This window comes from Apodemus sylvaticus, chromosome 16, assembly GCF_947179515.1.
Source record: "Apodemus sylvaticus chromosome 16, mApoSyl1.1, whole genome shotgun sequence".
Lineage (NCBI taxonomy): Eukaryota > Metazoa > Chordata > Mammalia > Rodentia > Muridae > Apodemus > Apodemus sylvaticus.
In genome coordinates, this window is record NC_067487.1 from 8958087 (window position 1) to 8980803 (window position 22717).

Genomic DNA, 22717 nt, shown 5'->3' on the forward strand with positions numbered 1-22717 from the left:
TTCAAGCAGATGCTTCCATTTCTGGTGCCACATCCCCATCCCTTTCTGTCGTGAGTGTCTGAGAAACACAGGCACACACGGTCAATTCCCTGACTTGGCCTCTGCAGTCTGCTAAGTATTTTGTGAAAGAAAGCCTATGAAATGTCCCAGTGTGTGGTGTGACAATATTCCCCACAGCTCACATCTTGGTGCCTCGCTAGGATCTCTGTTCTGCAAAGACAGACCACTGTTCATGAAAGGAGACTGTTTTATTTTACCCAAACTTACTGACTCATGGTTTTCCTGCAGTAGTGCCTCTGTGCTTGCTGGTTTTTTGTTTGTTTGTTTGTTTGTTTGTTTGTTTTTAACCCATATTCCAAGAAGATTAAGGAAAGAGCACAGAGCTTCCAGAAGGGTGCCTACCTTCTGTGTTAATTGCCATGCTGTCTGCTGGTACAACTATAAGCTTTCTGTCTTTAGTAAGAATGCTGCCCTGTTCCTCACAGTTGCCCAGCCATAGACGACCTTCCTGACCAGTGTGCATTGCGCTGTCACAGAGCCCTCTGTTGTTAGACCCTGTACATTTAGATTATCCATGTACATTAGATTTTGTTTCTCCTTTTACAAAACAACCAAGTGATTTTAAGTGGCTTTGGCTTCTGACATGATCCACTCTTATTAGGTCTTCAAAGACTCTCGGAAAATTTTTTGTTTAGAATGTCTGAAAATATAGCCTGGAGGGTGTTCATGCTCTGCCCAATGCTGGCAATCTAAAAATAAAATTTAAGCTGACTGGCAGTAAGAGAAGTGCCCAGATCCGCAGATGGTGTGAAATGCAATACTTGTAAAAGGAAAATGTATTCATGAAAATACACATTCCACCCCATGTATTAAAGGTCTGCTAGGAACACATGCTCATGGTAGACTCGAGGGCTGTCAGGTTGTCAGAAATGGGAGGCATCTGTATTTCAGCTTGTTAAGCTCCTGCCTGAGTTCTCTGGGGACAAGAAACATGACCAGGAAGGCAATGCCACCTGGAGGTGCCATACCATCTACAGGTAAGCACTTCTGAGAATGTGGCTCCACAGGGACTGAAGGGGATACATCTGTGTGAAACATCTTAGATGTACCGTGCAGGGTTACCTTCATTCTGCCTGTCCCACATTTTTATCAAAGGTATGTTTGGTGACAGGGGTGACCATGAGATATTCCTGTAGGAACTTGTGATGGTATGGATGTGGAACAGAGGTTGACAATAATTGAGTCAGAAGACAGACCCCAAGGAATGTGTGTGTGTGTGTGTGTGTGTGTGTGTGTGTGTGTGTGTCTCCGTGTGTGTGTCTGTCTGTCTGTCTGTGTGTGTATGTACGCGCGTGCGCGCACATGTATGTGTATATAAGTGCACATCTATGTTGTGCATGCAAGCAAGCGCTTCTGTAAATGTGTGTGGAGGACAAAGTTCAGCCTCAGCCATTATTCTTCCTCGGAAGGCATCACCTTGGTTTTTGGCGAAGCATCTCTTGCTGAAAACTCATTTCAGCAGAGTGTGAGCCGCTAACCATCAGGCCTCAGAGGTCTATCTACCTCTGCCTCTGCATCCCACGAATCACAAGCATGTCCAACCATGTTCTGATTTTGTTTTCATTTATTCTGGGGATTGAATTCAGGCCATTGTATTAGCACAGGAGGTACATTACTAACTGAACTCTCTACCCAGTTGCTGGATGAAGTTTAGCATGGTTAGAAGATTCAGTGAATTGCCTTAGATTTTATTGCTAGAATAAACATCAGAACCAAAACTTATTAAGCACAAAGGTGGGGAAATATGCTATGAACATCGTATGGCAAAGAAATTCAAGGATTCTTTTGTTTTATTTTATTTTTATTAGATAATTCTTTATTTACATTTCAAATGTTAACCCCTTTCCTCATTTTCCCTCTAATACCCCCTATCCCATCCCCCTCCCCCTGCTCACCAACCCCTCTGACTCCTGCTTCCCTGTCCTGGAATTCCCCCACAATGGGGATTCTTTTGTAGGTACAGGTTGGACCGTGTATGTTTGCATGCATAAAACGATAAGAATGCAGATATTCTTGGCACAAAATACAGTTATTTTTAGGAAGTGAGCTGACAACTGCTACCTGTTTAATATTTAGTGGCTAGAGCGAAGTTGACTGATATTTACAAATACTTCTCAATTCATTCCAAATCCAAACAGCAAGGCTCCTTACCCTACCTTCTTCACCCAGTGTACTGGCTAGTCTTGTGTGTCAACTTGACACAGGCTGGAGTTATCACAGAGAAAGGAGCTTCAGTTGGGGAAGTGCCTCCATGAGATCCAGCTGTGGGGCATGTTCTCAATTAGTGATCAAGTGGGGAGGGCCCCTTGTGGGTGGTACCACCTTTGGGCTGGTGCTCTTGGGTTCTATAAGAGAGCAGGCTGAGCAAGTCAGGGGAAGCAAGCCAGTAAGAAACATCCCTCCATGGCCTCTGCATCAGCTCCTGCTTCCTGACCTGCTTGAGTTCCAGTCCTGACTTCCTTTAGTGATGAACTGCAGTTCCAGTCCTGACTTCCTTTGGTGATGAATAGCAGTGTGGAAGTGTAAGCTGAATAAACCATTTCCTCCCCAACTTGCTTCTTGGTCATGATGTTTGTGCAGGAATAGAAACCCTGACTAAGACACCCAGAGTGGAACCTTCTAAGCTATGGTTCAGGTTGTAAGCTAGTGTAGGCAGTCTGACTGGGGAGCCCACAACCCGTCTGTAAGAGCGAGCATGAAGACAATAAGCCTGAGTCCTGCCCCAGTTCTGTCCACTCACAATTAGACAAACAAGGCCGTCACACTGGCTGAAAACCTGCTTAGAATGGAGTTGAGACAGAAACCTTGACCCACTGAAAGCTAAAGGAGGTCCAGCAGTGTGGGGTTAAGAAGAGTGGGGTGCCAGCACTCAGTACAAAGGGTGTGCTGGGAGACCCCAACTGGGAAACGACTAACACAGAGTCCTAGACTGAGACAAAGGTCCATCAGCTTTTTCTTCTTGTTGTTTTTGTATCATTTGACACACCATTTAACTGGTGCATAGCAAGCAGACATATGCCGCCCAGGTTCCAGGGTCCATCTCTTCAACCTATCACGAAATTGTCCTTGAAATTATCCAGTGGTACTTGCCAATATCCCAGGCTGTGTGACCTCATGTGATATCATGTGACCTCATGTGGCCAAATGTGGGACCTCATGTGACCTCATGGCACCGGCAGCACCTTCAGTGTTTCCTTTACTGCAGACAAAACTTGTTCAGTAAGAAAAATAAAATACAGTCAGAACTTCATCTGCATGCAGAACTACAGCATGAAGCAAAGCTGTCACGTGAAACGTCCTTCACATTCTTAAGTTGCTTTTGTTTTAGTAGAAATGCATCGTTTTATTGATCATTTCAAAGGACTAGATTGACATTTTTATTTTTGATCCATTTTCTGGATTTTAGTCTTCTTCATTTCTGACCTAATTATAATATTATTTTTCGTTTAATTTGTCCCCCCTCTCAGGAAGATAGACATTTTTATTGCATATTTAGACATTTCTTCTTTTTTTTCTTTTTTTTGAAACAGAATTCTACTATGTAGCTCAACACAATTCTATTTTTTTCTATATTCTTTGTTTACATTCCAAATGTAAACCCTTTCCTGGTTCCCTCCTCCCCATAAGTCCCATAAGCCCTCTTCCCTCTGCCCATTCCCCATTCACCCCCTCCCATTTCTCTCTCCTGGTACTCCCCTACAATGCTGCATCAAGCCTTTCCAGTACCAGGGCCCTCTCCTTCCTTCTTCTTGGGAATCATTTGATATGCAAATTGTGTCTTGGGTATTCAGAGCATCTGGGCTAATATCCACTTATCAGTGATTGCATTCCATGTGTATTCTTTTGTGATTGGGTTACCTCACTTAGGATGATATTTTCCAATTCCAACCATTTGCCTAAGAATTTCATGAATTCATTGTTTTTAATTGCTGAGTAGTATTCCATTGTGTATATATACCACATTTTCTGTATCCATTCCTCCACTGAGGGACATCTGGGTTCTTTCCAGCTTCTGGCTATTATAAATAAGGCTGCTATGAACATAATGGAGCATGTGTCCTTATTGTATGCCAGGGAATCCTCTGAGTATATGCCCAGGAGTGGTATAACAGGGTCCTCTGGAAGTGTCATGTCCAGTTTTCTGAGGAATCGCCAGACTGATTTTCAGAGTGGTTGTACCAGCTTGCAATCCCACCAGCAGTGGAGGAGTGTTCCTCTTTCTCCACATCCTTACCAACACCTGCTGTCTCCTGAGTTTTTAATCTTTGTCATTCTGACTGGTGTGAGGTTAAATCTCAGAGTTGTTTTGATTTGCATTTCCCTAATGATTAATGATGTTGAACACTTCTTAAGGTACTTCTCAGTCATTCAAAATTCTTCAGGTGAAAATTCTTTGTTTAGCTCTGCACCCCATTTTTTAAGGATAAGCAGGCTGAGAAAGAAATTAGAGAAATGACATCCTTCACAATAGTCACAAAGAATATAAAGTATTTTGGTGTGACTCTAATCAAACAAATGAAAGATCTGTATGTCAAGAACTTCAGGTCTCTGAAGTAGGAAATTGAAGAAGACCTCAGAAAATGGAAGTCTTCCATGCTCGTGGACTGGCAGGATTAATATAGTAAAAATGGCCATCTTGCCAAAAGTAATATACAGATTCAATGCAATCCCCATCAAAATCCCAACTCATTTCTTCTTTCTTACATATGAATTTAATGTCATGAACTTTTAACTAAGCACTATATTGTCTGCACCCAACAAATGTTGACAAATTCAATTATTCAAAAAGATTTTTAAATTTGTCTTGATATTTCCTCAGCTGATGAATTATATGAATATATATTATTTGATTTTCACATATTTCAGAATGTCTAGTTGTAGTTCTATGTTGGGGCAAGTTTAACTCTATTATGAACGTGAAACATCACTTCTGGTAACTTGTTTCATACGGTTTTGTTCCTTTTCATTTATTAAGGTTTGTTTTATGATCCAGAGCACCATCTGTTAGAGTAAATATACCTTTGAGGAGAGCATCTGTTCTCTGTCGTAAGGTGGAATGTTCTCTAAATGCCAGCAGGGTCTAGGTGGTTGATTAGTGGTGTGTAGGCCCAACATATTCCCACTTGTCTTCTGCTCACCTCTTCTATCACTTAGTTCTTTTTATTTTCTATATCCTTTGTTTATATTCCAAATGATTTTCCCTTTCCCGGTTCCCCCCTTCCCATAAGTTCCCTAAGCCCTCTTCCCTCCGCCCATTCTCCTATCAACCCCCTCCTACTTCTCTGTCCTGGTACTCCCCTACGGTGCTAGAACAAGCCTTTCCAGGACCAGGGCCCTCTCCTTCCTTCTTCTTGGGAGTCATTTGATATGTGAATTGTGTCTTGGGTATTCAGAGTTTCTGAGCTATTATCCACTTATCAGTGACTGTATTCCATGTGTGTTCTTTTGTGACTGGTTACCTCACTTAGGATATTTTCCAGATCCAACCATTTGCCTAAGAATTTCATGAATTCATTGTTTTTAATTGCTGAGTAGTATTCCATTGTGTAAATATACCACATTTTCTGTATCCATTCCTCCATTGAGGGATATCTGGGTTCTTTCCAGCTTCTGGCTATTATAAATAGGGCTGCTATGAATACAGTGGAGCATGTGTCCTTATTGTATGCTGGGGAATCCTCTGGGTATATACCCAGGAGTGGTATAGCAGGGTCCTCCGGAAACGTTATGCCCAGTTTTCTGAGGAACAGCCAGACTGATTTCCAGAGTGGTTGTACCAACTTGCATTCCCACCAGCAGTGGAGGAGTGTTCCTCTTTCTCCACATCCTCACCAACACCTACTGTCTCCTGAGTTTTTAAACTTAGCCATTCTAACTGGTGTAAGGTGAAATCTTAAGGTTGTTTTGATTTGCATTTCCCTAATGACTAATGATGTTGAACAGTTCTTAAGGTACTAACAAGTGGGGTCCCCTACCTGTCACAGTTTTATCCATTTCTTTAATTTTTAGCATTCTTTAAATTTTGTGTGTCTTTTTTTAATTTTAATTTTTATTATATTCAACAGAATATATTTTATACCAATCATAAAAATAATGGACATGTTATTAAATGATCATAAAAAGATAAAGTATTTGTGTTTGTTCATTTTGTTTTTAGTAGAGCTTAAAATCTTGGCTCTTCCTGTGGTAGTAACGTAAAATAAGAAAAATTTTTAGACATTGAAGTTAATTATAGTAAGGCTGTACTTCAATGTCCTTCACATCACCAAAGGATTTTACCTCCATAGTAGCTAAGCTAAGAGTTGACAGTTCTGCTGTGCCAAGGAATGAATTGTAGGCATGATTATTTAGATTCAAATTTCCTGCTATGGTCAAAGCTATTTGACCTGAGTGATTGTCATCATTCTCAGTCAGGGAACAGGTTACATTCATGTAAGAAATGGTGTGTGTCTTAAGATGGTCTATCCATGAAGTCATTCATCAACTGTTTCAATGAACAATGGTTCTGCTTGGACGGTGGCACAGACATTAGGTGAGGGTAAGATTCTGGTTCACTGTCAGTGATGATTTTGAAAAGCAGTCATCTCAGAAAAACAGTAATGTATAAGGTCATCTTCTTCAAAATTGATACTATAGTTATAGATATCTAGCAAAAAGAGTCAGTCTCACTTTTTGTTTTTCTTTTACAAGCCACCTCCCAAATTAATTGTCTAAGCCTCTTTGGGCTGTATAAATAATTTTGGGATATTTAAGCTGTTCTGAAAACCATAGTATAGTGTTAAAACATCAAATAAACAATCCTAGTTATGGAGAGGCTGAGATAAGCATGATTTCAAGATCATTCTGTGGTACACAGCAAGACACTATCCTGTACAAACAAGCAGGAAGTGTAGATGGATTGTACAATATTGGACCTATTTCTCTAATTACCACATTAGAGAGACCACTGTGTGACAGCCAACAAATTTCTAATTCCTCATATTTTAAAATTTCAATCAGTTAGGGTATGTTGGTAATAGTAATTTTCATATTAAGATATATTAAGGAAAAGTGATTGTTACTTCCTATTATTTTTGTTGTTAGAGGTGGAATTATGTTTGTGTGGGTTTGTTGAAAGATTACTTTCTTGCTTTTTCTAGGGTGTAGTTTCCCTCCTTATATTGGTGTTTTCCATCTACTTTTTGTAGGGTTGGATTTGTGGAAAGATACTGTGTAAACTTGATTTTCCCATAGAATATCCTGTTTTTTCCATCTATGGAAATTGAGAGTTTTGCTGGATATAATAGTCTGGGCTGACAACTGTGTTCCATAAGGGTCTTTATTAGATCTGCCCAGGATCTTCTCGCTTTCATAATCTCTGGTGAGAAGTCTGGTGTAATTCTGATAGGCCTGCCTTTATAAGTTACTTGACCTTTTTCACTTATTGCTTTTAATATTCTTTCTTTGTTTAGTGCATTTGGAGTTTTGATTAATATGTGATGGGAGGAATTTCTTTTCTGGTCCACTCTGTTTGGAGTTCTGTAGGATTCTTGTATATTCATGGGCATCTCTTTCTTTAGGTTAGGGAAGTTTTCTTCTATAATTTTGTTGAAGATATTTACTGGCCCTTTAAGCTGGAAATCTTCATTTTCTTCTATACCTACTATCCTTAGGTTTAGTCTTCTCATTGTGTCCCGAATTTCCTGGATGTTTTGGGTATGAGCTTTCTGCTTTCTGTGTTTTGTTTGACTATTACATCAATGTTTTCTATAGCATCCTCTGCACCTGAGATTATTTCTTTTATCTCTTGTATTCTGTTGCTGATGCTTGCATCTATGACTCTTTCCTAGGATTTTCTAGCTCCAGGATTGTCTCATTTTGTGATTTCTTTATTGTTTCTAGTTCCATTATTAGATCCTGGATGGTTTTGTTCATTTCCTTCGCCTGTTTGGTTCAGTTTTACTGTAATTCTTTAAAGGCTTCCAACTGTTTACCTGTGTTCTCCTGCATTTCTTTTTTTTAATATTTTTATTTTCTATATTCTTTGTTTACATTCCAAATGATTTCCCCTTTCCCAGATCTCCCCTCCCCATATGTCCCATAAACCTTCTTCTCTCCATCCCTTCTCCAATCACCTCCCTCCTTTTTCTCTGTCCTTATATTCCCTTCCAATGCTAGATCAATCCTTTCCAGGATCAGGACCCTCTCCATACTTCTTCATGGGAGCCATTTGTTATGCGATTTGTGACTTGGGTATTCAGAGCTTCTGGGCTAATTAATATCCACTTATCAGAGATTGCATTACATGTGTATTCTTTTGTCATTGGGTTACCCCACTTAGGATATTTTCCAGATCAAACCATTTGCCTAAAAATTTTGTGAATTCATTGTTTCTAATTGCTGAGTAGTATTCCATTGTGTAAATATACCACATTTTCTGTATCCATTCCTCCATTGAGGGACATCTGGGTTCTTTCTAGCTTCTGGCTATTATAAATAAGGCTGCTATGAACATAATCGAGCATGTGTCTTTATTGCATGCCGGGGAATCCTTTGGGTATATGCCCAGGAGAGGTATAGCAGGGTCCTCCGGAAGTGTCATGTCCAGTTTTCTGAGGAACTGCCAGACTGATTTCCAGAGTGGTTGTACCAGCTTGCAATCCCACCAGCAGTGGAGGAATGTTCCTCTTTCTCCACATCCTTGCCAATACCTGCTGTCTCCTGAGTTTTTTACCTTAGCCATTCTGACTGGTGTAAGGTGAAATCTCAGGGTTGTTTTGATTTTCATTTCCCTAATGACTAATGATGTTGAGTACTTCTCCTGCATTTTTTAAGGGAGTTATTTATGTCGTTTTTAAGTCCTCCATCATCATCATGAGAAATGATTTTAGATCCAAATCTTGCTTTTCTGGCGTGATGGTGTACCCAGAACTTGCTATGGGGTAAGAATTGGGTTCTGATGATGCTGAATGACCTCGGTTTCTGTGCCACTGGTCTGGCAGAGTTCCTGCTTGCCTGGGTCCTGCTGTTCCCAGCCACGCCCTGTGTTGAGGCTGGTGTTACCTCCTCCTCACCTCTGGTCCTGTCCATTTCTTTATTCCATGTTTTCTGGCCTGCTTCTTCGACGTGTCACTAGATACATATACATTTAAGAATTTTCTGCAGTATTTTAGAATTTACCTTTTATCTCTGTGCAGTGCTGTTCTTTACCCTTGAAAATCTTTCTCCTGCTAGTGCCTCCGTTGCCTAAACTGAACATGACTGTACATACTCTTGTTTGTTTTAGCAGGTGTATCAGTCACAATTCTGCAGGAAATCAGAATCAAATATGCACCCACCCACCCTCACCCATGCCATTAAGTTATATAGGTCAGTGGATTGCTTACATGGTTGTGGGGATTGGTAGGGTAGCTTGGGAGAATAGGAACTCCAGGGAAAGAGCTGTCATAAGCAAATGTATTCTTCCTTTCCTGTAAAGACCTTTGTGTCACTCATAAACACTACAAGCTGATTTGATGAGGACTATTATAAGTACTGTAGTGAGCCACTTTTAAGTATTTTAAACACAATACATGTTTACCACATCTGTAAAACACTTTCACCACACCACCTACTTTGGTACTTGATTTAATAAGTGGATACTAAATCCTAGCCAAGTTGGCACATAGAACTTGCTGAGGCTTGCCAGCCTCCATCTACCTGGCACCAAAACACATCTTTGAACATTGTAATGAAACCTCAAAGAAGTGACAGCCATGTTCTCTTATAAGACCACAGCATGGCATGGTTGTTGGCAGGCATGGGGTGCAGGTGCCTTCTAGACATGCAGCACCTACAGACTCACACCCCCAAACCAGATGCCTTCACATAGCCAGATGCGGGTACATCCCGGAATCACACTGGATTCACTCTCTACATCCATTCCCTGTTTCTGGGCCAATCTCTGCCTTTTCTCTCTTCCTATGAAAGAGAAACAATGCGTTAGAACCTTTCTGCCCTGGCAAGTGTTGGGAAAGTTTTACTTTCCTCTTAAAGACAGTGCCAGTTGCTCAGTACCTATATGTCTGGGAGGCAGGGAATGCCATATCTGTTCTGTCCAGAAGGACTGGAGAAACTTCTGGTGGACAGACATAGGTCAGGATGCATCCCATCTTGTCTCCAACAGTCACAGAGGTAGAGTTTAGAAAAAAGGATGCATATCTGCTGTATTTGTTGTAATTTCCTCTGAAGGTTTGTGCTTGCCCTTTAAAGGGGTAGTTGCTTCTCCCTGAAAGTCATTTTGAGGATTCAATGACAATCCCTCCGCACACGACTGGAGTGGCCCTCTCCAGCTGATAAGCAATCTTTTTGCACATTTGCTCCTCTCTGCAATTACATTTTGCCAGTAATCCCCACCTTGTGAGCGGCTCAGCCTGGGTGATGGAAGGCTTAAGGACTGGGATGTTATCAGAGCCGTCACAGCTGTTCTGGGAGAGACACTGTGCTTGGTCTCATCGCGGGTATTTCGGGAAATTTCTCTTTCTGAATTATTATTTCCCAGAACCATGGGAAGAAATGCACCTTTTCTGCCTTGTGATGTTATCTGCCAAGAACTTCCTCCCTCCTATCCCTAAGACCTCAGACCTAGAAAAACAAAAACCGTTCAGCTGTTTCATTAGCAAATGGGATAAGTCTGCACAGAAAAACTCTGATGAAACTGTGCTTTTCCTGAGGTCCTTTCTGTATAAAACAAATCAGAAACCTATTTCATCTAACATGTCCTTAAAGATCTATATGTCCCTAATGCAATGGCCAAGGAAGGCTTTAAAGGAAGGAAATTGCCCAGATAGATATGTCAAAAATAATGGAGGTTGTGACTGACCATGACCTTTCTGCAGTACTTGCAATGAAGAGAACAGGCAGGACCCAGGGTGTCCAACAAGTTCCAATCTCTTACTCTTGTAATAAGATCTCTACCTCCCTCTGCTGCAGTGAAAACACCCTGAGGCAAAAAAGGTCTTGTCCAGATGAATAGCATGTGAGTGACAGACCAGGCACTCTGGCTCAGGCACGTGGACTGCAAGTTCCCTAAGTGTTGGAGAGTGCACCCTCCCAATAGTAGCCACCCGACGTCACCACTACTATTGAAGGAACAGGGAAATACATCACCTAAGAAAAGGACTTAGGGTGTCACACCCAGAATAGTATATATATGGAAGATCAAGAACAGAGACATCTTGGCTTCCTCATTTTAATTCTTAAACACTACAGTGCTTGGTTTTGGTCTGTGACCTAAGCTAGGAAGTATTCTATGTCCTCCAGATCTACTCTCTGAGAGGAAAGGATCTGTGGTTATTTGGCAGGCACATTCTATTACACCTATGGTAGGACATAAGCTGGATGGCAAGAGTGAAATGGCCCTGCTAAAGTCTAACAGATCTTGGGAAGTAGATTACAGTCAGAGTCTGAGTCCTACACACTTGTTTCCCTTGGGTGTGGGCACACGCTGCAAGTAAGGATATGTCTATGGAAACCAGTAAGCAAGGTGCCCCTGGTTTGTAGTATGATCAAGTAGGTTGGATTTCCACATATTTCTTAGAAGACATCAAAATTTTTTAGTTTCTGAACTTGCCCATCTTGCTCTTTTTGCTGTCTGTGTTACAACAGATGTCCCTTGTTCTGAAGAAAGAAAACTTAAGTTGTCTCTTCCTTGTCGCTACTGTTGAGTTTGTCTTCAAGTGGTCATGACAGCTGATGGCAACTGGCGTTCAGCCTTTACTGCCACTCCTGGATGTTAGTGTCCGGTGGACAATACAACTGCCTTTGTGTTCCCTACAGCTGATTCTCTGCATGCAGAGCTACAAGGGCTTTGGTGTCCAAGTGCTTTCTCTCTAGTTTATGGCTTTTCACTGGAGGTGCCTCGAGACCTTTGGCTATTTCATTCTGTAATGAATTTGAAAATTCATTACTGTGAGAAAGGTTTCTATCAAATTGCATTGACTATAAACCACATGTGAGGAACTGTCTGGATCCTGGGGTTCTTTCTCTAGGATCCACACTCAGCTTAAATGAAGCCACTGTGTCTCTTTTGAGCACAGACATATCTCATGGCTGAGCCCAGTAGAAGAAAGTCATACTATAAAATTTTTCTTTGTGACAGAGCCATATTAAACAAACTTACTACCTTTGACATACAGAAAAATAGTATTGTCACATTAAGAATAGAGCATTATTATTAGATGAGGATTTATTATATTTTTTAATATTTTCAAGATTTTTTTTATTTATGTGTTTCTATGTATGTGTGTCTGTGTGGAGGTATGTAGATATGTAAATGCAATACCTGCAGAGGCCTGAAGGGGGCATTAGACTCCATGAAGCTGGAGTTTCAGGTGGTTCTGAGTCACCCAACATGAGTGCTGGGAACTGAACTAAGGTCCTCTGCAAGATGGAGCCATCTTCCTAGCTCCTGATGATTTATTCTGATTTCTCTCTCTAATATAGAAAAATATTATTTACTTACAATGAGCACAATGTGTCTCTTTGGGAAGCATTCTTATGAACATAGTTTTATACTAAAGTAAACATAAAATTTATATAATTTGTACAGCAGATCACGCGTTACAAAACAAAACAAAACAAAATGGTTATTTGAGACAGAAATGAAATGTCCCTTACAAAGTAACTGAGGAGTTACTTTGGATTTCTTTAAGGGTAGCCGGCAGAGTTTCTGGCTTGGAGTCTGTGACTGTCTGGTGCCTATGTTTGCATAAGCAATTTTTATTTCAGTTTTGCATCAATGGCCCCTAATTACTCTGTTCCTCTTGGGATAATCTACCACAATCTCTGCTTTGCCAGTATTTTTAATAATTTCCTAATAGAAGCAGATCAAGACTTTTTCTTGAGGCTCTGGCATTGTAATTGTGGAGTGCTCCACGTGAAGTGATGTTAGGACAATATACCCACATTTAGGCCCCAAAGAACCTCCCTGGCAGCCTGCCCAGAAGCCTAAACCCATCTGTGATTTACATATGCATGAACTTTGTGGAATTAAAAATAAACATGTAACCATAATATTTACTTGCCTGTCTTTGTTCCTTGCTCCGGAGGAGGAGTAGGCTGAGGACATTCATCCTGTCTGAAGCTCGGGCTGAGCTGAGCTGGCTGCCTCTGTACTTAGCAGGAGAAAAGTCCCAAGTGGTAGTTTTGGAGGGAAGGAGAATGGTGCAGGAGCTAGAAAGGGCCCCCTTGTCATTGCCAGCAGCTCTAGGCTCCACTTGCGTTAGAATTATCTTATAAATTTACAAATGATCAGAAAGGTCACACACAGGCATTTTGAGGACATGCAAGGTTGTGTTATTATAACAAATAATCCTGAAATCCCCAAAGGTTGTGGCATGGTTGAATTTCTGGCTCACATTCAGATTCTGTCATGGATAATAGTCTGCATTCTCTCTGTTTTCTCCTTGCTATAGACTTCTAGAAAAGGTAGCATCTCTACCTGGATGGAAGGCAGAATCCACAGGCCCGTGGGATGGTTTCCTTAGTTTCTGCTCAAAAATACTGTCGCTTTTACTGGTCATGATCTAGCTAACTGTAGTATCATTTGGGCAGAAGAATAGAATATCTCTAACAGAAAGAGGGCTTTCTGCACGGTAAAGCAAATTTGAGAGTAAGGGACAGAAATGTCTCAACCTCTGCAGGTTGATGCAGCAAATATAAGTGAGCTTAACACATCTCTGCCTGCCAAACCCAAAGGTTCCTGGAGTTGTTTTGCTTTTCAAATGCAAAGCCCTTTGCAGGTAGATTTCCACTTGCTGATGGATCTGTTCAGTGTTATTCATGAGATCCAGAGAGATGTTTTCACGAGGCTGTGACTTTTGGTGAAGCCTGGGCTGCCTGTCTGTGAAGTCACTGTCAACCTTCCTCCCCTCAGAGCTCCACCAGGGTTTTACCTTCAAAGTCCAGGAGACCAGGCCGCAGTTGAGCGATTAGGCATAGCCACAGGCCATTGCCGTAGTGTGGATGTCCTCTCTGGAGGCCATGATGAAGCTTAGTCTTTGAATGCATAGGTTGATGGCTCTTGGAGCTAGCACTGTGGGAAAGGCATATGGGAAGGGCTTCGTCTATTCTAATCCGCTCATGGTCTAGTAGTTTAGCGTATTCATGGCTTACTTGTGGAATGGCTTTGTTCTAGAAGAGATCTCCTGTCTTGTCCTCTGCCATGGGGCTGCATCATGAATGCCTTTGCCAGTACCAAGCAGATGCCAGCACCTGTTCTAGAACTTTCTGCCCCAACCCCAGAATCATAGAACAAACAGCCCTTTACATAAATGATGCAGGTTAATGCATTTTGTGATCATAGCGATATCAAATGGACTAAGATACCCATGCATTGATGTCTCTCCCTAGCCTGTGCCTACAGTGTCATGCACAGACCAAATTTTCAGTAATCCTCTAATTCAGAGAGGCCTACCTATACCGCTTACCATTATTTGCCTCAGCGCTGGGTTTCTTTCTCAGCGTTACAGAATTCCAACAATAGAACACAAATACAAAAGGCTTTGTGTTTGAGAAGCAAAACAAGTCAAGAAACCTTTGGGATCCATAGGTACAAATGTGCTAATCTGCATAATCCTGCAGAGGATGAATTCTTTCTGTTCTTTGCTCTAAATGTGGTTTCATTATGTGTAGCTCCCTTTGTGTTAGAGAAATTCTATTTTTTCTGCCCAAATAATACAAGATTTTGCCAGATTATAACTAATGAAAGCCATATCAGTCATTTGTGACTTTAAACAGCCTCAGGGCCTGAGAATTCTTCCTTGGTAGCATGACTTAAAGTTCCAGGAAGCTGAGTGGTTCTTTCTTCCATCAGATATCTACTGTGAAGGCTCAGTATGGTTAGCCACACCCTTAATTCTAGAACTCTAGAGTAAGAGACATGCAGGTCTCTGTGAATTCAAGGCCAGCATGGTCTCCATAGCAAATTAAATGCCAGCCAATACTACACAGTGAAAGTTGGTTTCAGAAAAACAGACTATTATCTTTCTGGTTGGTTAAAAATATAACCCAATTTCTGTGAAAGTACAAAAATATTATTCTTTAAATTATAGAAACAATATGGCACAGTTTTGTTTAAAAATAGCCTTGTAGTTTTGTCTATCTTTATGAGTAGCAGTCTGTTGGGTACAAACATCCATCTCTAAGAACACCATCATCTGAGAAGCGTGAGGCCGGGCTTCTAATTGGTAGTGAAGGACTATGTGAACTTTGCTCATAAAACACAATAGCATGGCTTCTGCACACATTCTATGCCCATCAGCTACCTGCAATGTCTTTGTTGGCTTCACAGTTGCTAAACCTCTTTGTTGACAGGAGTCCAAGCGAGAATCATGTCCTTCTCAGACTTAGTAGAGTCCTGGGCCCTGTGCTCTCCCCAAGGACTGAGAACTCCACACAGTAGCATCATTTGCCTCTCTTCCAGCATCCGGATCCAGCCAATCTCATGCCTCACTTCCTGTGAGCCACTAAGTGTGCAATGTCCTCTCTGATTCTTCATGAGCACCCACCCTTTCACCTCCTGTGCTTAAGAATTCCAGAGCCGTCCAGTTCCCTGGGGCCTCTGCAATGACATCATGGCCTCCAGTGAGGACACTCACTCACTTCCGTGCTTAGTGAATTCTTACTCATCTTTGAGAAATTAGCTTCTTGCTGTTGACTCCTCCCTTGGAGAGTAACCATATTCCCAGCCTTTAGCAAAGATTCCAGTTTTCTGATCTTGTCTGAGGGGTTTAGTACCACCTGGACAAGCTTCTTTATGCTAATCCAAAGCAGCTTTTACTTATAGTAAGTACTGGGTTCTCTTTCCTTATTCTATACTATGTTGTGTCTCAGTGCATGGAGACTTTCTGTGAAGACTCACACGACACAGCCTTGGAGAGGCAGCATGTATGGTCTCCTTTTGAAAGCACAGCAAGAAGTGTTCTTCCTCACTGACATCTACTTATTCAGAATGCATAAGGAAGTCCATGATGGGGTTCACCCAATAATCAGTGACCATCAAAAGTAGCCATCTCTGGTAGCTAATTCACATGGGACCCATCTTCTCACTAACGCTAGAAAACTGTGTTTTTGGAGAACACGTGTGACAAAGGATGTCAGAACCCTTAGAGACTTATCATTACATGTGCCTACACCTGTGTCTTTGTATGCCCTTGTGGAGATGCCTGGGAAAGCCACCCAATATCAAAACTATTTTTAAGGTTATGTCTTCTGCATTTTATTATTCCCCATTTGGATACGCCTGTGGGAGAGGTATTGTTTATTTTTGCTCTGTATATTTAATTCTATTACCTAGATAATATGTTAGGAGAAAATAATGAAATCAGTACAGAGTTGCATCATTCAGTTAAAATTGCCATCGATGGCTTAATGAGAATCCTGTAATATTTGGAGGTAGATTTTAATAGCATGACTGATTTGGCAGAGCAGCAAATCTATTGTAATTGCTTTCAATGAATAGAGCATTTTATTAGGCTGAGAAACCACTCATGAAGAGCTGAAACAGTGGCTTAAACCCTCAGACAAACTGACTTGTAGAGGCTGAGAAAAGAAAAAGTTTTCCTTGCTCCATATTTTAATTACACTCTTATTAGATGTTTATCTGAAAAAAAAATGGGGCCTTTGGTCAGTTGGAAGCAGCACGTTAGTAGCTGACAGACCGCCCCTGTGTCTTCACCTGTGGCTGCGTAAGAAAGACGAGGATTCGTGTATTGCTGATCTGAAGGCCCCTTTTCCTTCTGAAGAAGAAGAAATCTCAATATCATATTTCAAATATTGAAAGAGGACAAGGGCGAGGGCTCAGTCAGTAGGTGCTGGCCATGTGTGCATAAACACTGGCGTCTGAAACTTCAGCTCTCATGAAAGAACCAGTGTGGCAGCACATGCTCATAATCCCAGGGGCAGAGCGGTGGAGACAGGAGCGTCTCTGTGCTAGTCTAGTCAGGTTGGCGAGTCCAGGTTCAGTGAGAGACCAGAAAAAGGTCAGGTGGAGAGCGATGAAGGGATGCAACACCGTTGATCTCTGGTCTCCACATGCAGATCCACACATGTGCACTTACACACGTGAGCATGTACATATACAGAGCATCACAAGTTAGTCATCATAGTCTTGGAAGCCTTTGAATAAAATACAATAGTCTCTTTTAAGACTATTTACTAAATGTAGCATGTTGTATAAATTTCCTGTGATTTCTTCTGGTATCCTTTGTTCTGAACCCATAATTCGGATCGAAGAAGAAACTAAAATGATTGTTTTCCTTCTTTCCTCTCTCCCTCCCTTTCTTCCTTTGCTCCGTTTTCCTCCAACTTCTTTCTGCCGTGTGAATCATCCCTGTTTCTCCTTCTTACTTCTCTTCTCCTTTTCTTCTTTCTTCCCTCCCTCCCTCCCTCCCTCCCTCCCTCCCTCCCTCCCTCCCTCCCTCCCTCTATCCTCTCCTGTCTTTCTTTCTTCCAATATTGGCAATCAAAGCATGTCTGCACACATGCTATGTAGACTCTCTGGCACTGCAGTATACACCAGCCCTCAACCGTACATCCTAAAACCACTTCTTTGTATATATTTTTTTATAATTTTTTATCCTAAATGCACTAGAGTAAAAGTATCTAATTAACGTTTAGGAGATTTTAGGGATTTCTGCTGAGGCCGTTTGTTTCTTTCAATTGCTCTTTTGTACTAGAGATGTACAAGTATTATATAGCATTTAAAAATATTCTGCTGATAACGCAGTACCTGTTAATTGCTTTTAAAAGTTGGGATGACTCTGAAGCCCAGTCTTCATCATACTCATGGAGATGAAGGCCAGTCCTAAATGGGGATGGAAGTATGCTTTAGTGCCATGCAGAAGCTGAGAAGAGCATTCCCAGGGGAGTTCATGGGGTCATCAGAGTTTATGGTCTTCTAAATACCTTGTAAGAACTCCCTGGGGTACAGCTTATATACAGTAAGTCACACTGGCTGACCTGTGTGTTTGGATAACTTTTGACAAATCTGTGTCCCTAAGCTGGCACCAGAACAGTCAAGACAGAGAACAGTAGCACTTGTGATTTCTGTATACTGTGTCATCAAGGACATGCACTAGGCTTTCCTGACATCTTTCCTTTATGCTGCATCCTTGGGCGTCATCATTTGTGGAATAGATTCAATTGTGGGTAAATCTGTGTTTTATTACAGGAGTCCTCAAAATTGAGGGGAGAGAGAGAGAGAGAGAGAGAGAGAGAGAGAGAGAAGGGAGGAAGTGGTCAGACTGCGTGGAAGGCTCACCCCATCCCCACCTCCACCTGTCCTTCCTCTAAGACAGCTAAACCTAGGAGGGACATATTCACTCTGCCAGTCTGTAGTCCTGAGCAACCTACCAAGGCCAGATGGTGCTGCCTTCTAGCCCCACTTACACACCTGTGGCCTCATAGGGTATATGGCCTGCAATACAGACTTCAAGAAACATACAGACTCAGAAAAGTAGTGCATATCTTCATGTACCCTGAGAGCATAGACCAGAAAGGGCACCAAAGGCATTACCAGTGGGGTGATTTGGAACCTGAAAGGTGGCCTCACTCTGCTGCACAAGGCCATTCCTGTCAGAAAGACGAATGTTGAGGCTTCTCCAAAGCAGCACTTATGAAGTACTGTAGGATCAGGTAGTGTGTGTGAGTTACCCTGAGATCCCAGGATTTCCAGAGTCTTATTAGCAAACTGTTTCATTTGGGTGTAACGAAATAGAAGCATCGAGACATCCCTGATTTGCTCCTCAGAATGTAAAGGGAACTGTATGGAGATGGGAAATGTGACAAAATTTAATCCCAATGATGTTCTCGCTTGTGTTAATATGAAAGTTCCATGTGATAGATGTGTCAGCCAAGCATCCTGTGTGTGTGAAAAAGGTCACAGAGCAGAAGGTCAGATGCATGTGAGGGGTGAGTTAGGTATACAAGTAGATAACAGTGCGATTCTTAATTATTTCAGTGCCTGAGGCCAGCTCATAGGAAACAAAATGGTGACGTTAGGAAGATGGCTGCATGGGTGATGGGCTTGCTTCTCAAGCAGAGGGGCCTGAGTTTGATCTCCAACATCCTTGTAAAGTGGCAGGTGGCTTTAGAATGATGCCTGGGGCTTTTTGGCTATCCAGACTGTCTGGGACCATAAGATCCAGGCTCGTGAGAAACCAAGCCCTCCGTGGAAGTAAGGTGAATGGTGACCAAAATCAACACCCAAGATGGAGACTGGCCTCTGGCCTCCATAGTCATCAACACACTGGGACACCCACCTGCACATGAACACACTAACACACTTTCAGTACATGCATGTACACACACACACACACACACACACACACACACAAATTCCCCCATATGATTATTTAAATGTGTTTAATTTTTACATATTTTTAATGTATTTAAATTTATAGTTTTCTCTTTTTTGCAAATTAAATATACAGGACTTGTCTTGATTTTTAAGTTAAGTGTTGGTCTGAGTGCTTTTGTCTTTCATGGGAAAAGTTGAATGCTCTGGTGACATTTTGAAAGTGAGTTTGGCTTTTAACCATCATAAAGAAACTATGCTATCCTTAATAAGGAAGTATTTGTCTGAGGAGGGGAAATACACACTTGGTTATAATTATAACTTCCATCTGTTTACTTGATGTAAATAACTGTCTAGATGGGACTTGAGTAGCACCTGTGTTGCCACACAGTGGGAGGGGGTTAAAAAATAGATTATGCTAAACTCTTTGTAAGCCCAGGAAGACTTCAGACACTACCCTTTAAGCAAAAGTATTCCAGCTGGGCAGGAAGCCCGACTGGTTTGGCCTTGAGTTTTTGAAAGTGCTGATAGAACCACTCTGGGTAACCACATCCTCCAGGTTTCAGATTATGGCTTGTCAGAGCCAGGAGCATATGGTGGGGCCAGAACTACAGAGGGTCTCCGGAACCTATGTCTCTGTCTGCATTTCTGCAATCTGTTCAGCAGTTCTCACAAGATATCCAAAGAGGACAGTGACTGGCTGCCCCAAAATGTAAAGGAAATGTGTCCAAAAATCGCCCAGTGGTTCCTTTCCAACCTGGTACTGGCTCAGCTTTCCAGAAGACTGTCTGAGATTTATGCCCTCTGTGCCCTGGAGATGTCCCCTGGAAACAGCTTCTGTGTTGTTACATTCTCAGATCAAAGGTCATGACTCTTCCTATATGTGTAGGTGTGCACCTTATTCACATGTGTACATTTCATGTGTGCAGTATTTTAAACTATATCTTAAAAGCTATGTCCCAGCTGGAGATACAGCATTCACATACCTGGTGATGCTTGCCTCATATACATGAAGCCCCACATACCAGAAATGAGATTCCGTATGAAAAACATTAGTATGAACATGCTTTTTCTGGGACATAACTTGAGCATTTAGTTTTAAAAACCTACATTTTTGCTCACCTGTGAAACATGATACTTTTTTGACTCCTGGAAAATTCTCTCTGGATATTTCCATAAAAGAAAGTTTCCAAAATATTCTGTTATCTTTTGCCTGTTAATTCATAACAACTTAGTATCATCAGAGAAAATAAATACTTAGCAGAGATAGTCAATGGAGATAAGAGGAGGTGTCTGTACTGCTGAGTCTCTGTTCTCCAGAGATCAACACCAACATACCTGAACTAAGGAAAGGAAGGAGGGAAGGAAGGAAGGAAGGAAGGAAGGAAGGAAGGAAGAAAGGAAGGAAGGAAGGAAGGAAGGAAGAAAGGAAGGAAGGAAGGAAGGAAGGAAGGAAGGAAGAAAGGAAGGAAGAAGAAGGAGAACAAAAACAAGAACAAGAAGAAAACAAGAACAAGAGGAAGAACAAGAACAAGAACAGGAGGAACAAGAAGAAGAACAAGAAGCCGGGCGGTGGTGGCGCACGCCTTTAATCCCAGCACTTGGGAAGCAGAGGCAGGTGGATTTCTGAGTTCGAGGCCAGCCTGGTCTACAAAGTGAGTTCAGGACAGCCAGGGCTACACAGAGAAACCCTGTCTCAAAAAAAAAAAAAAAAAAGAACAAGAATGAGGAAAAAATAATAATCAAGCTTCTTGACCTTGGGTATATGATGGGATGTTCTATTGTACAGCAGAAGCATCTAGAACATTTTAGAACATCAATTCAGCTGTGCTGTCTATGTTACTGTGTCTGACAAAGCTAGTGTTAGGAATTCTCTAGAAGGGAAGAGAGTACTTTTCATCTCAGTAATGGGTTATGCAATGGAGAATATCATCTTCACTGATCTGCATGGCAAATGCACCAGCAGTGGTTATGTTATTCCTTTCTTTACTTTTTGGTGTTTTTTTAATATTTTAATTTTAACAGTCATTTAAAAATAGTAACCAGTTCCTGTTAATAATGGGAAAATGCTTCTTACAGGTCTTTCTCTTATATGTGTGTAGAAGTTACTGAGTTCCTTAGAGTGACTTTACTCCATTATGCACACACTCAACATTCAGATGTCATCTCGAGAACTGTCTTTTAAAATCTGTGGCCTTGAGACTTCCGAGCAAGCTTGAATCGAAGGCATTCAAGCGTGTTCCCTTTGCAAAGCAATCAGGAGAATAAAGGTCTATTTGAAATCACTGCCATTTTTCTTTTTCTTTTTTAATTTCCTTTTCTTTCTTTTCCCTCCCCCAACTTCTACCAGAGCCTTCCCACACCCCCACCTACCAACTGCATATTCTTTCTCTTCCTCCCTCTTAAAGAAAAAGAAAAACCCAACAACAAAAATCAAAAAGTTGAAAATCAAAACAAACTTTTTTAAAAAATCAATAGAACAAGAAAATAACAACAGAAAACAAAAACACCACACATAAGAAAATGGAGTCTGTTTTGTATTCACTACCTTCTCCTGCACTGGCTTGCAGTGGAGTCTGGTTAATATGCTCAGCTGTACCACACTGAGAAAACTGACTGTCCCTTTCTCAGCAGGTACCAATTACAAATAGCTCCTCGGTTAAGGGTGGGCCTGTGCATACTTCCCATGTCAGTGCTTGAACAGTGCAGGTGTTAAGTGTATGTTGTCACAGTCTCTGTGAGTTCGTATGTGCATCAGCCCTGCTGTGTCTGGAAGGCACTGTTTCCTTCAAGTCCACCATCACCTCTGACTCTTCACTATTTCTTCCTGCTTTTCCACATAATCCCAGAGCCTTTGAGGTAAGAACTTTGATAGAGACATCCCACTGAGGGCCGTGTACTCCAAAGTCTCTCCATCTTTGCACATTGTCCAGATATGAGCCTCCTTTTTAATTACCATCTCTTCTGTGAAGCTTCTTTGAAGAGGTTTGAGTAATGTTCTGTTCTTGGGTACAGGCATACATCGTTAGAGGCCATTTCTTTGTCTTCTTCATTTAGCAGAATGATCTCAGTACTAAGTTTCCCCTTGAGCCTGGGATCTAACTAGTGCCTAGGTTCTTGACTACTTTATCAGTGTCAGGTGTAGGTCCCATCTCATAAAGTGGGCCTCAAATATACCCCCTCAAAGTTACTGGCTGCTCCTGTCATATTTGTGCCAAAACTGCACCAGGATGTCTCGTGGACATGTATCTGTTGTAGAGCACCATGTTTGTAGCTTAGTGAAAGTGCTGACTGCTTTTCCCCTCCAGTAGCATGCAAAATACCTCATAATACCATGAATGC

The 22717-nt window shown here is 41.5% G+C and overlaps 1 protein-coding gene across 1 annotated transcript in view; it reads left to right on the forward strand.

Moving 5' to 3' along the window:
* The window catches only part of Adcy2 (adenylate cyclase 2), a 381296-nt gene that overhangs the window by 126590 nt on the left and 231989 nt on the right, over positions 1–22717 (forward strand). The window lies entirely within an intron of this gene.